The sequence below is a fragment of the Anabrus simplex genome, chromosome 2 (assembly GCF_040414725.1).
Source record: "Anabrus simplex isolate iqAnaSimp1 chromosome 2, ASM4041472v1, whole genome shotgun sequence".
Classification (NCBI taxonomy): Eukaryota; Metazoa; Arthropoda; class Insecta; order Orthoptera; family Tettigoniidae; genus Anabrus; species Anabrus simplex.
In genome coordinates, this window is record NC_090266.1 from 368,564,232 (window position 1) to 368,577,102 (window position 12,871).

The following is a 12,871-nucleotide window of genomic DNA, read 5'->3' on the forward strand; positions in this document are numbered from 1 at the left end:
GGAAACTGTATTTTTTACAACTTTTGTTATGTAGTATTTTTCGACCTAAGTTAGCAAGCTCGATCCTACCTCACTAACTGAGGCCATACATACAACAGTTGACGATCATTAACAACTGCGATATGGTTTGGGTCACGTGGTTGTCAGCTCACATTCGGGAGATAGTAGGTTCGAACCCCACTGTCGGCAGAACTGAAAGCGGTTTTCCGTGGTTTTCCTTATAGTACCAGGCAAATTCTGGGGCTGAAACCTTATTTAAAGCGAAGGATGCTTCCTTCCCACTTCTAGCCGCTTCTTATCCCATCTTCACCGTAAGACCTACCTGTGTCGGTGCGACGTAAAGCGAAGAAAAATATATCCTTATGGAGACGTATAAGGGCGTGTTTAAATGACAAGGCCGCCTCTTTTTTCATTAGAGGCTCTTGTGAGGCAATAAGGAGGAATTTGAGGACTTTTCTGTACAGATCAACAGTAAGTACCTTGTCAGAGTAGTGACATCATTATACCAGTACACTTCCACATCTACGTCATAAGTATGAGCTATGAGGATCGCGGTGGCATGGATTAACTAACACTGATTACAATATCAAAACAAAAACGGTATTAAAACGTAAACATGTATATTACGCTTTCCAATGTATTAACCTTTTCCGGTCCAACGTCGAGGTCACCTCGACATCATGGTTTATTGTAAGTGGTCCAACATTGAGGTCACCTCGACATCATGGTTTATTGTAAGTGGTCCAACGTTGAGGTCACCTCGACATCATGGTTTATTGTAAGTGGTCCAACGTTGAGGTCACCTCGACATCATGGTTTATTGTAAGTGGTCCAACATTGAGGTCACCTCGACATCATGGTTTATTGTAAGTGGTCCAACGTCGAGGTCACCTCGACATCAAGGTTTATTGTAAGTGGTCCAACGTCGAGGTCACCTCGACATTATGTGTCATTATGTGAAGTTCTTTGACTTGATTAAGGTCGATCGATATCCCTGGAATTTCTAGAGCAAATGTTTGTGCACAAAGGAAGCCGTTCTGTTATCTCCATGGAAATAATACGAGCTATATGTAGCCGTGTATCGTCATGGTTACCCGCGGCCTGTCAGCTGTGTTTACATTGACTAGTGCTGCACACGTGGTGTGCTAGGTGTGTTTATCTGTGAATGCGAATTGTCTCAACTGAATTTGCGACATAAAGGCGGCAAATATGAATGAAGAAGAAATACGTACGCACGTTTATTTCGACAGCAGTGACGATGATTATTTATTTGAATTAGACGAAGAGTTTAGAGAACTGTCAAGTGAAGGTGAAGGTGTAGTGAACTCCAGCATAGCAAGTAAAACTCCTGGGACTGGACCTGTGCGTAATAAAGCACGGAATGATCCCGGACTATCATATGCTGTTTCTGAAGATTCAGAAGAGGAAGTTACAGTGACTGCTACAAAACCAACTCCGTTTACAATATCAAAACAAAAACGGTATTGAAACGTAAACATGTTAGGTTACGCTTTCCCATGTATTAATAACATTTTAAATCTCGATTGCTTCCTTGTCAGTCAGGGCAGTTTAATGGAGCGGGAAATGGCATGGAGCAGTCCCAGTAACTGAAAAAAAATCGTGGTAGGCTGTCACTATTGTAACGGCCGCAGGGTTTCGTAGACTTACTTATTAAATTATTTTCGCTGTTTCAGCTAACCTCCAACTGACCGCGCGACTCGACACAGCGCGTTCTTATAACAGAACAGAGTACGCGTGTGACGTCACATATTTAGCACAAATTTTGCCTTACATTGAAGTGCTTTTTCATGAAAACTACGTTTGGGATTTTTCCGGGCTGAGTAGCTCAGACGGTTGCGACGCTGGCCTTCTGACCCCAACTTGGGAGGTTCGATCCTGGCCCAGTCCGGTGATTTTTTCTTTGCTATTTGCTTTACGTCGCACTGACACAGATAGGTCTTATGGCGACGATGGGACAGGAAAGGCCTAGGAATGGGAAGGAAGCGGCCGTGGCCGTGATTTAGGTACAGCCCCAGCATTTGCCTGGTGTGAAAATGGGAAACCACGGAAAACCATCTTCAGGGCTGCCGACAGTGGGGGCTCGAACCCACTATCTCCCGGATGCAAGCTCACAGATGCACGGCCCTAACCGCAAGGCCAGCTCGCCCGGTCGGTGATATTTAAATGTGCTCAAATACGACAGCCACGTGTTGGTGAAAAACCACCTGTGGGACTAAATTCTGGCACCTCGGCGTCTCTGAAAATCGGAAAAGTAGTTAGTGGGACGTAAAAGAAATAATATTGTTTTTATTTTTTTCTTAATTCGTTTACCCTCCAGGGTTAGATTTCCCTCGCACTCAGCGAGGGATCCCACCTCTACCGCCTCAAAGGCAGTGTCTTGGAGTGTGAAACATTGGGTAGAGGGATACAACTGAGCAGGAGGCTCAGTACCTCACCAAGGCGACCTCATCTGCTATGCTGAACGTGGGCCTTGTGGGGGATGGGAATATTGGAAGCGATAGACAAGGAAGAGGGAAGGAAGCGCCCGTGGACTTAAATTAGGTACAATCCTGGCATTTGCCTGGAGGAGAAGTGAAAAACCATGCAAAAACACTTCGAGGATGGCTGAGTTGGGAATCGAAGCCACCTCTACTCAGGTGACCTCCCAAGGCTGAGTGGACCGCATTTCTGCCCTCGTACCACTTTTCAAATTTCGTGGCAGAGCTGGGAATCGAACCTGGTCCTCCGGGGATGGCAGATAATCACGCTAACGACTACACCACAGAGGCGGATATTATTATTATTATTATTATTATTATTATTATTATTATTATTATTATTATTATTATTATTATTATTATTATTATTCAACGGGTAGCCTCCTCTTTTGTCTGTAAATTGAGGCATTAAACACAATCGTAAGTTAAATACTCTCACCGATATACGCATTCTAGCCAAACACTAAAAGTGTCTTAGAATTTTTATATCCATGTACCCGTTATCGAGGAACATTAGTCTACGTTAAAACGATGGTTACTTTGTTAACCTGGTACACACTGAGGCAAGAGTTACTCTTCGCTGGTGTACATATGGTACGTAGCTCGTATGTAGTGTGGGTTCCATCTGCTCCTAAAGTTTCATTGTCTAGCGAAGACAAATGAGTGATTCAAACTGAATTGTAAACCACGCTAGAAGTTCATTTCATCTTTTACAAATATAGCTGTATGTTCCATTAAAATATGTTCCTGGGTGCAATAACTCTGATACAAAATTTTCCCATTATATCTGCATAGAGACACTTAAATTACTGCATGTACATGTCTGCACAATCCAGTTCGTGATAACTTCTATAGTTTATCGTCCGCAACATGTTGAATTAAGGAGTGTTCACATTTCGCAATGCTATTGTGGATCACACACTTCAAGACAAATTGTAGAATATGTAGCTATCAGTTAAGGGCTACAATGAACCCTTGCATTTTGAGAAATGTGAGGTTTTCTTAAAGTGTTCATGGGTAGGAAGCGAATATATTATATTCGTAATTTTGCGTTGGTATTTTAATCCTACTATTCACTTTTGGCGTGTGAAGAAGTAACGAACAAACTACATTTCCCTATATGCCGTAGATTTGTTTACTTCTCAATACGTAGATCTGGCTGGAAACTAACCAACGTATCATATTCGACACTATGTGACAATGAGCGTACTAGCTAGCGATCCTCAATTAAAACTAGGGAACGTGTCGTTGAATTTCTGGATAATTATACCTGCGATTGGGTCGTATTCATAAGAGTGAGTAGTTTCTCAGGAGCAGTGGAGAAGTGGCTCACTCGAGTGAGTTATTGCTCTATTTCGTATGAATAAAAACGAGTCTGCAACTTGAGCAATCGCTTAGCTACTGCTCACTTGTATTTCTAACTGGAGAACATAGGCAAAACCACCTCTGAAGTAGAAATTGGCCGAGATGCCCTGGCTTCATTTGTGTCAATTAGTATAGGTTTCCCCGTTTTGTTAGGAGAGCCGCAGTTACCAGAGTCCAGTAAGCAGAAATCTGCAGTTTAAAACTAACTGTATCGATATATCAGACAAAACGTGGTGTAGGAATTACAGAAGTACAGTTATCTAAGAAAATATTGAATATGCGATGTAGGCTGGAAAAGAGGACAAACCTGAAGAAGACAGGAACAAAAGGATAGTGCTTAAAATCTGGGAGCAGGCCCTTAATGATCTTATAGGAGGAGACAGCAATCCCTCAATTTCAAAGTTAGATATTTTAACGTTATCACCTAAATTTAAAATAATTATATCATTTTACAGTTAACAGGGGTGGTCACTGGTGACACTCGGGCAACATCCCCATCTACAGATGTAAGTGGTGGTGGTAGTGGTGTTTGTTAGTCTTACTACTGTGCCCATTGCATTTTCTGAAATATTTCAAAATTGCGTCAAGTAAAGGTATGGACCACACAGGCCGGAATGGTATGGCAGAGAATCCCAAGATATAACTCTATAGCAGGCCATGACTAAGTCGGAACAGACGATCTTAAAAGGCTGTGAGAAGAACAGTTGAATTGCTTCGGAAAAAACAAATAAAATATTATATATTATTATTATAGACACTTACTAAATTGAACTGGAAGCAACAAGAAGCAATTCATTACCACTACGATCAAGAGGAGAAAAATAGCGATAATAGTGTGATTTTCAGAAATGCTACACCTTAAAAGCAAGAATATACGGCAGAATACTTGCTATACGTCATCAAGAAATATAAGAGCGGCGTGAAATACGAATATTGTATTTTAAATACGTTCACCGTTTGAGCTGAAAACCATTCAACGACACGACGGAGCTCATAAACGAGCAGCGTTGTCAGAAGAGAAAGTTACGAACAAATCAATTTCCTAAGAGGAGGATTTAAGAGAATTAAGTTTTTCAGAAGTTAAATAATCAAAAAGTACAGTTTCTTCGGAAATAAGGTTCAAGATATCAACATAAGTTTCAAATAGTTGATTGACCGAAATACGAAGAATATCAGAATAATTAAGAAGAGATTATAAGTTAAAGAAACTATTTTTAAAAAATGAACGATTACTGCCTGAATTTCGTGGATGTTATTGACAGCTGCTGTACGAAGAAGATGATGACTTGCTAATTTCGAGATGGATCGACTTGGAGAAGGATATGATCGTGCCTAGAGACCTGACCTGATATGTGAGGAGACCACTAGCCAAACCACAGACCTCCAGCCGAACCGCAGACCGTAGCCAGCCGAGACCAGTGATGTGACGCAAACAGAGAGCTACAGATACGGCGTACTTGATGACTGACGAGCTAAGTCTTACTATATATACGTTAGTTCCTAATTAATCTAAGCATATGTATCTAATATGACTTACAATAAATGTGAAATACTTAGAAGTGGAAGTGACTCAGTGAAGTGATATTACATAGTTGAATGATACTATATTAAGTTAACATGTAACTAAATCGATATCTCGAAAGAAGTGGCTATGCATAAGTCTAGTAGATGATTGTTTAAAATGTGAATACGTGTTATTTCGAGAAAGAAGGTAGATTATTATGCTGTTCAATACGAGAATTTGCGAGTATTAGATAACATTAATGGATTTCGTGAAGCCGTTCATGCTATGTTTACGTCACTATGGGACGTTATGAGGAGAAGTAGGGATTCATACCAAATATTCCTTGTCAAATCACGTCATAAATGGAATTATGAATTGTTATAGTTTAAGCATCGATCTACGAGAAAAGAAGTGATCCGTATAGGAGAATATGAATGTAACAGAGAATAAACACGTCTTCATAAATGTGTTGTTATAGGAAGAGGTTATAAGATATGAAATACGGTTATGTTAATGATGTTATAGAAATGATTGAAGGTTATACATTTGAGAATGGAGTGACATGAAGTGATTTAAGTAAAATAATTTGACGTTGTGTCGTAATAAGACGTAGATATGATAGTTAAATATTGAAATATTCAAAGGAGGATCAGATATACGATGCAAGTACAATGAAAGACGTACGTCGGGGGAGCAACTCAATATTAAGGTATGAATATTGAATCCATGTGTGTAGTGAAGAATTAATGGTTTCCATTATGTCAATTACGGCTGTAGATGTTAAGAAATACTCGTGCCATATGACATATTCTCGTAATGAATGAAATGAAAGATACACTGAGTGTGCGTAGCCATTATGAAGAATAACGTGGGTGGATAGTAAGGAGATATCGAAAATGAAATATTTGTGGAGTCACTTCAATAAGCTTAACGTAACATCATAAGCCAAATGAATGATCAGATGCAAATTGAGCTTGCGAATAGCGAATCAAGAGCTATTTAGTTAGAAATATGACGTAGATTATATTTATATATTTGAGTGACAATTTACGATTTATTTAACGTATAAAGATGATAGTCTAGGATGTTAGGAGCCTAGATTTTGGCAGGCAATAGGGATAGTAAGATTAGCATGTCAATCATCAACAATTCTTCTACACGCCAGTGAATGGAATTAAAGATTAACTCAGATTGCCAATTTCCAATTCTTAAAGATGTGTTTGAGACTGAACTTAGTGTTGTAATGTCAATGATACGATGCAAGAATTGTTTTTCGAATTAATGATTTATTTAACATGACAATTAAATAATTGAATATTTTTTCATACAAAAATGGAATGTACGAATATTCTAGTTCATTTCAGTAAGAATTTACTTTTCGTTAATTAAGCCAGCGCTGACTTATATGAGATATGTGTAAATATGATTGATTTTAAAACTTCGTTGAAAATAATTTTAATATAATTTGAGTTCTCTATTCTTTCACTCTTGAATAATTTAATAAAATTTCTTCGTTTTGATTTATCCTTAATTGGATGGGTTATGATTTTAAAATGTTAGCTGTAGATTGACTTAGTGGTTTACTTCGAGTCTTGCTATGAATGATTGATTATTATGATAATGCGATATGATGGAGACGTTCATCTGTATTTGTCGCGTGCGGTACCTGTCTTCTCTTCGAACTCACGATAATTTTAACCATTTTTTGCGAGGAATAGCCCTGAGACAACATTCAGCTACCGGAAATTTTTTACTGGGGTCGTACCTGGACGCAGGATGGGCGCACTACTCTACAAGTGGCAGTTCACATCCAGCTTCTATGCCCATGCCCAGCTCCGGAGACTATCCTAAGAAAGAAGACAAGGAATGTACGGCCAACGTTGAAGAAACAGTGAAATAAATGGATGTCCGATGACAAGCTATAGAGATTTTTTCTTCTAGAGCAACTAACTTTGCTGAGGATAAAAGGAGAGGAAACACTTTTGTGGGAGAAACAGTACAGAGGAACTATTACTTGTGTTGACAGTCTGACAAATATTAATTCCGTGTACTTTGCAGTGTGAGACTCTTCCTTCAGTGATTACATGCAAGTGCATATAAAGTGCTGTAGTTTGCTTTTCGTTTCTGTAAAAGGTGAATAAGTGATTAAATACTGTCGCTAACTACCTACCAGAAAAAAGTTGCTTACTTATTTATCAGCGATTTCGTTTACATTTTTGTCATTTTGGGCATATCCTATTCCTGATTGTTTAGATGTTTAGCAATATTATGTAGAACGAAGTGGAAAGGAACAGTGGAAGGTAATTTCTCTGTAGCTAGTCTTACTTTACTCTGTAATGTAAGCAAGTGTTGTTTTACTTCACCGAAACACCTTTCAATTGTTAGTCTTTCCTTTTTTATGTTATAAGTTAGCTGCTTTGTAGTTGAAGGGTTCTGATACAGTGTCAACATCCAGGGCGCAACTGCATAACCGGCATCACCAGGTAGCACAGCATTCATTTGCTGTGTTCTCCCCTAGTACTTTGCACATATGGGAATTTCTCCAGATGCAGGGACCGTATGAGAATATAGGCCCTGCAGCATCTATGTTTGTAAATTCTTCCTTTGCGATACACGTGGCTTGGGCGTTAATGCTGACAATTCCTCTTCAGTTATTATATTCATCTCCGAATCTTATAGGCTCTTTTATTACCACATGAGTACATTCGAGAGCTCCAGTAGCCTCGAGGAATCTATACCTTTCTTGCCATTCGACTTCTGCGCCTTCAAGGTCATCGTCAGTAACAGGAAATCGTATCCATTTGTCTGCATATGCAAAAATGGCATTCATTACCTTTCTGTACGTTAAAGTGCTCTGATCCACTCCTACACCTTCTCCTATTCCACGCTGATATCCTGGATCATCGACAAAACGGTAGAAGATTCGCATTTTCGCTTCCCTACCAAAACTCCCTTTTTCTTTGGTTGGAGTCCTCCAAGAAGTGCTGCTCTAACAACCGAACATTCTGCTGCTGAAACCTATAAAGCTCGTCATAGTCAACCACACGTGCCTCTGTAAAATTTTTATACATCTTTCGGCGCCGTAACGTAAGCATGTACTCCGCCATTTCACGTTTTGGTTGTATACCCCTCGATCTAGAGTCACCTACAGAGGTAACTCCAAAATTCACGAGTAGTTACTCCATCAGGTGAGAAAAATGTATTTTTTTTTGCTATTGGCTTGACGTCGCACCGACACAGAGAGGTCATTTGGCGACGATGGGACAGGAAAGGGCTAGGACTGGGAAGGAAGCGGCCGTGGCCTTAATTAAGGTACAGCCCCAGCATTTGCCTGGTGTAAACATGGGAAACCACCGAAAACCTTCTTCGGGTCTGCCGATAGTGGGATTCGAACCCACTATCCCCCGAATACTATATTTTAATCATACCATTATTGAGTAAATGCTCTGCGACTGAGAAGGAAGCGAGCGACTGCTCAAGGTGGAGAACTTGCTCCAAAAGTGAGCACGTACTACCGGGTTTTATTCATACCAATGTGAGTAACTGCTCCAAAATTCTGAGCAAAGAGTAATTACTCACTTTCATTCATATGGCCCAATGACTATTGCAACTTCATAACAATGGGGATATTCTCTTTCTTTCTTTTCTTTCTTTCTTTCTTTCTTTCCTTCTTTCTTTCTTTCTTTCAGTCCACTTACGCTACTATTTACGATTAGTAGACATTTTGTCCACTCCGTGAGGTCCAATTTCACCTGATATATTTGCCCACATTATGTAATGTCCAGTCTCCGTGGCTCAGAGAGCAGCGCGCCGGCATTTCACCGCTGGATTACGTGGTTCAAATCCCGATCACTCCCTGTGAGATTTGTGGTGGACAACGCGGAGGAGGTACAGAATTTTCTCCTGGTGCTCCGGTTTTCCCTTTCATCTTTTGTAACCGTTCATCACCATGCCACAGGCATGTTAGGAGGTTTAGTCAATCATATATGCCGTTTTCCGCCATTCTGCGACATATAATGTCGTAATTAGCAGTCTACATGCCGAACCGGGATGTGATTTGCGATACGCCAGCCCGAAGGGGGCAGTTTTCTGCGCTGTATCGAGAAAAGGATAGCGCATTACTGCTGAACCTTGAAATCGCGCTCTCTTTTCGTGCGTACTAGGAGGAGAGATGATGCTACGCATGGAAATTTAGGTTGTCGGAGAGTGGGCTGAATTAAGGTGTACCGAGCTCGATAGCTGCACTCGCTTAAGTGCGGCCAGTATCCAGTATTCGGGAGATAGTGGGTTCGAACCCCACTGTCGGCAGCCCCGAAGATGGTTTTCCGTGGTCTCCCATTTTTACACCAGGCAAATGCTGGGGCTGTACCTTAATTAAGGCCACGGCCGCTTCCTTCCAACTCCTAGCCCTTTCCTGTCCAAACGCCGCCGTAAGACCTAACTGTGTCGGTGGGACGTAAAACAACTTGCAAAAAAAATTAAGGTGTGTTAACCTCCAAGAAATAAATATCCCTTACTAATTCAAGACCGCATTCATTGGTGCCACTTCACCATTATCTATATACTAATTCATGCACATAAGCCTGCTAAATATCAACAATTAATCTTGAATCATCAAGAAATCCTAATTAAAATAATAAATGATCTTTTCCCAGTCACACGCATATAGTGTTCCATACATTTAATATTATTAATCATATCATTTTAATATTTACAAAATAAAAATTGCTACTGGCATGCAAATCTAGTGGTTTAATATATTCAAATTAAATGTACTTATCGAATGCTGGGTATGGTTTGCTGTCATCTCGACGTACACTTGAGATTTTACACCATCATGATGACTGCTCTTCTTTTCGATGAGATAGATAGATAGTCCTTGGTTCCTCTTCATACTAACACGATCCATGTCTCGAACTGTGGTCTTCTTAGTGGAGTCTCTAGACGTTTCCTGAATAAATGACTGTAAGCACTTAGGCGCGTTTCTCGTAGGCTCCAGTTCTCGGGTTCGATGATCACTCACGAACATACAGGCAAAAATGGGAAAATCAGTTACAAAACACTGTTTATGTCCTTTCAAAGAATCTACTGGTGATTAGATCCACTAATAACTTTACATAGGTTAATCTAAATGGTGGAAAGTTTCTATAAATTACTATTCATTTCCCCATTAATCACACAGTCTAACTAATTATCAGAACAAGTGTCCATGGAGTATGCAAACGCTAATTTTATCAGGAATATCGTTCTTTAATTTTACTGAACGTCGCTCACTCTTAAAATGCTTTAGATCGGTCACTATTAATTACTGAACGTAATTAGCTGTCTCACTACTTCTAAACAACCTGATGCGTTTGCCCTTTCACTAATGACTGCATCATGAGCCGCAACTGACTGTCGTTGATATTAAAAAATTGAAATGTTGAGATAAGGCTACTATTCATCACCACTGTACATTATTTGTACCACACGGCTTATTTCGTAATATGTGAATTATATAGATACGCGAGTGAAATTGAATTAGTAAAATAACCTGTGAGAATGAGTCTTCTCTGTAAATTAATAGAACGGATTTGAGATGCGGTGGTATGATGTGGGAAGGTGAAACTTGTGAGATATTTGAGATTTTGGAATAATAAAGGATTATAATAATTATGGCTGTCATGATATATTAAATTAGTCTGAATATATAGCCAGATAATAAATACTAAGAAGTAGTGGCTCTCAAATGAATGCGTACTTGAGAACGAGCTAAGATAACAGAAAGAAAAAAGAAAAGAAAAGAAAAGAAAGAAAGAAAGAAAGAAAGAAAGAAAGAAAGAAAGAAAGAATACAATATATTTTTGTAGCCGCAGAGCAAGGCGCACAGCCATTGTCATAGATTGACGGATTTACGATGTGAGGATTTGCAGGGTCTGAGGGGAGATTGTGTTGTTTCCAACAGTATTAGCGTCTACCTGCTAGCCTTCTTTCATTTACCAGTGCAGTATCGATTCCATGCTAATGATACGTTATGATTGACGTGGATAATTTTATGATTTTGCGAAGGATGGACTCCTCCCCATTTTATGCATTAAATTAGCTCGTGATAAGAGTTTCAGATTTTTTCCTCGGAAGCTGAAGTGCATGGATTCGACTCATGTTGGAACCAAGGATTTAACCTGATGCTATGGCTTGATTAGGCCATGTCTTCAATATGTATTGTGTGTTATATGTTTGATATTTTTCTATGTAATGTGTTACGTGTTTTATTATTCCCAAAGTGTTTTATGGTGATGGGTTAGATACCAGCGTCGGTTGATTTTACTTTGAATATAATTTGTAGGTAAATTTAGGATACGCGTATGTGTTCAATGTAATATGTAATTGTTGTGGTCAAATAGACCATGCGTTGATATACGGTGATCCAGTCTCGTGTGTAAAAGTAAATGTACTAGTGGAATACACATATTCCACAACCATGATAGTTAATAAACGATATGACTCAACAAGATGCTACAATTTTTGATCAGCCTATTAAAGTAATAGATGCCATTTAGTATCACTGTTATAGATAAATAAAGCCATGTAACAGTGCGTATTAATCAAATGATTTAAGGTATGCCGAGTAACAACTACAACTGTGAATAAACTAAAAGGACATTAAGGCATACTAGATATAATTTTTGTTTCAGTCTTGATTATTTCTTGGTTTATGTGTTGTAATATGGCATCATCTCGTATACTTACCGAGTGATTTTATCAGTATAATAAAATGTTTAGCAAATATTTTCAACAAAGATTATTCTCATTTAATAATATTAGTGTATTCCTCTCACATTATAGAGAGCCCTACTTTCGTTATATTGTATGTAGTGCCTATTTTATTCTTACGAACAATCCACTGCCCATATGCTTCTGAGCTCTAGCCGTTGATGCAATGAAAGTAGGGAGGACGAGACATCAAGCACGGGAAATGACTTCTGAAGGTTCTCATCCAACAATTACATTTTTGCATCTGTTTGTGAAACCGAATTATGTAATATTTGCCCTTATATGCCCGGAATGGGCACACTTTCATTCCATCATATTAGCGTGATTTTCGTCATGTTTAGCTGAAACTAATCGAACTCCTTTAGATTTTGCAGAAGGGGAATCGGAGTTGGTTTCAGGATTTAATGTTGAATACAGAAGAGGTGTATTTGCTTTAATTTTTCTAGCTGAATATACTAGTATTTTGTTTATAAGAATGTTATTTTGTATAATTTTCTTGGGAGGGGATGTTTTATCAATTTCTTTCTTCTTTAAGTTGACTTCTTTTGCTTTTACATTTATTTGGGTTCGAGGAACTCTTCCTCGATTTCGATATGATAAGTTAATATATTTGGCATGAAAGGCTCCGGTCAGTGAGTAGTATAGTAATAACACCTGCTAATACAGATAAGGAGAGAAGGAGGAGAAGAGCAGTAATCGCTACAGCTCATACGAATAAAGGTGTTTGATCTGGTGATTTCCAGGAGCTCGT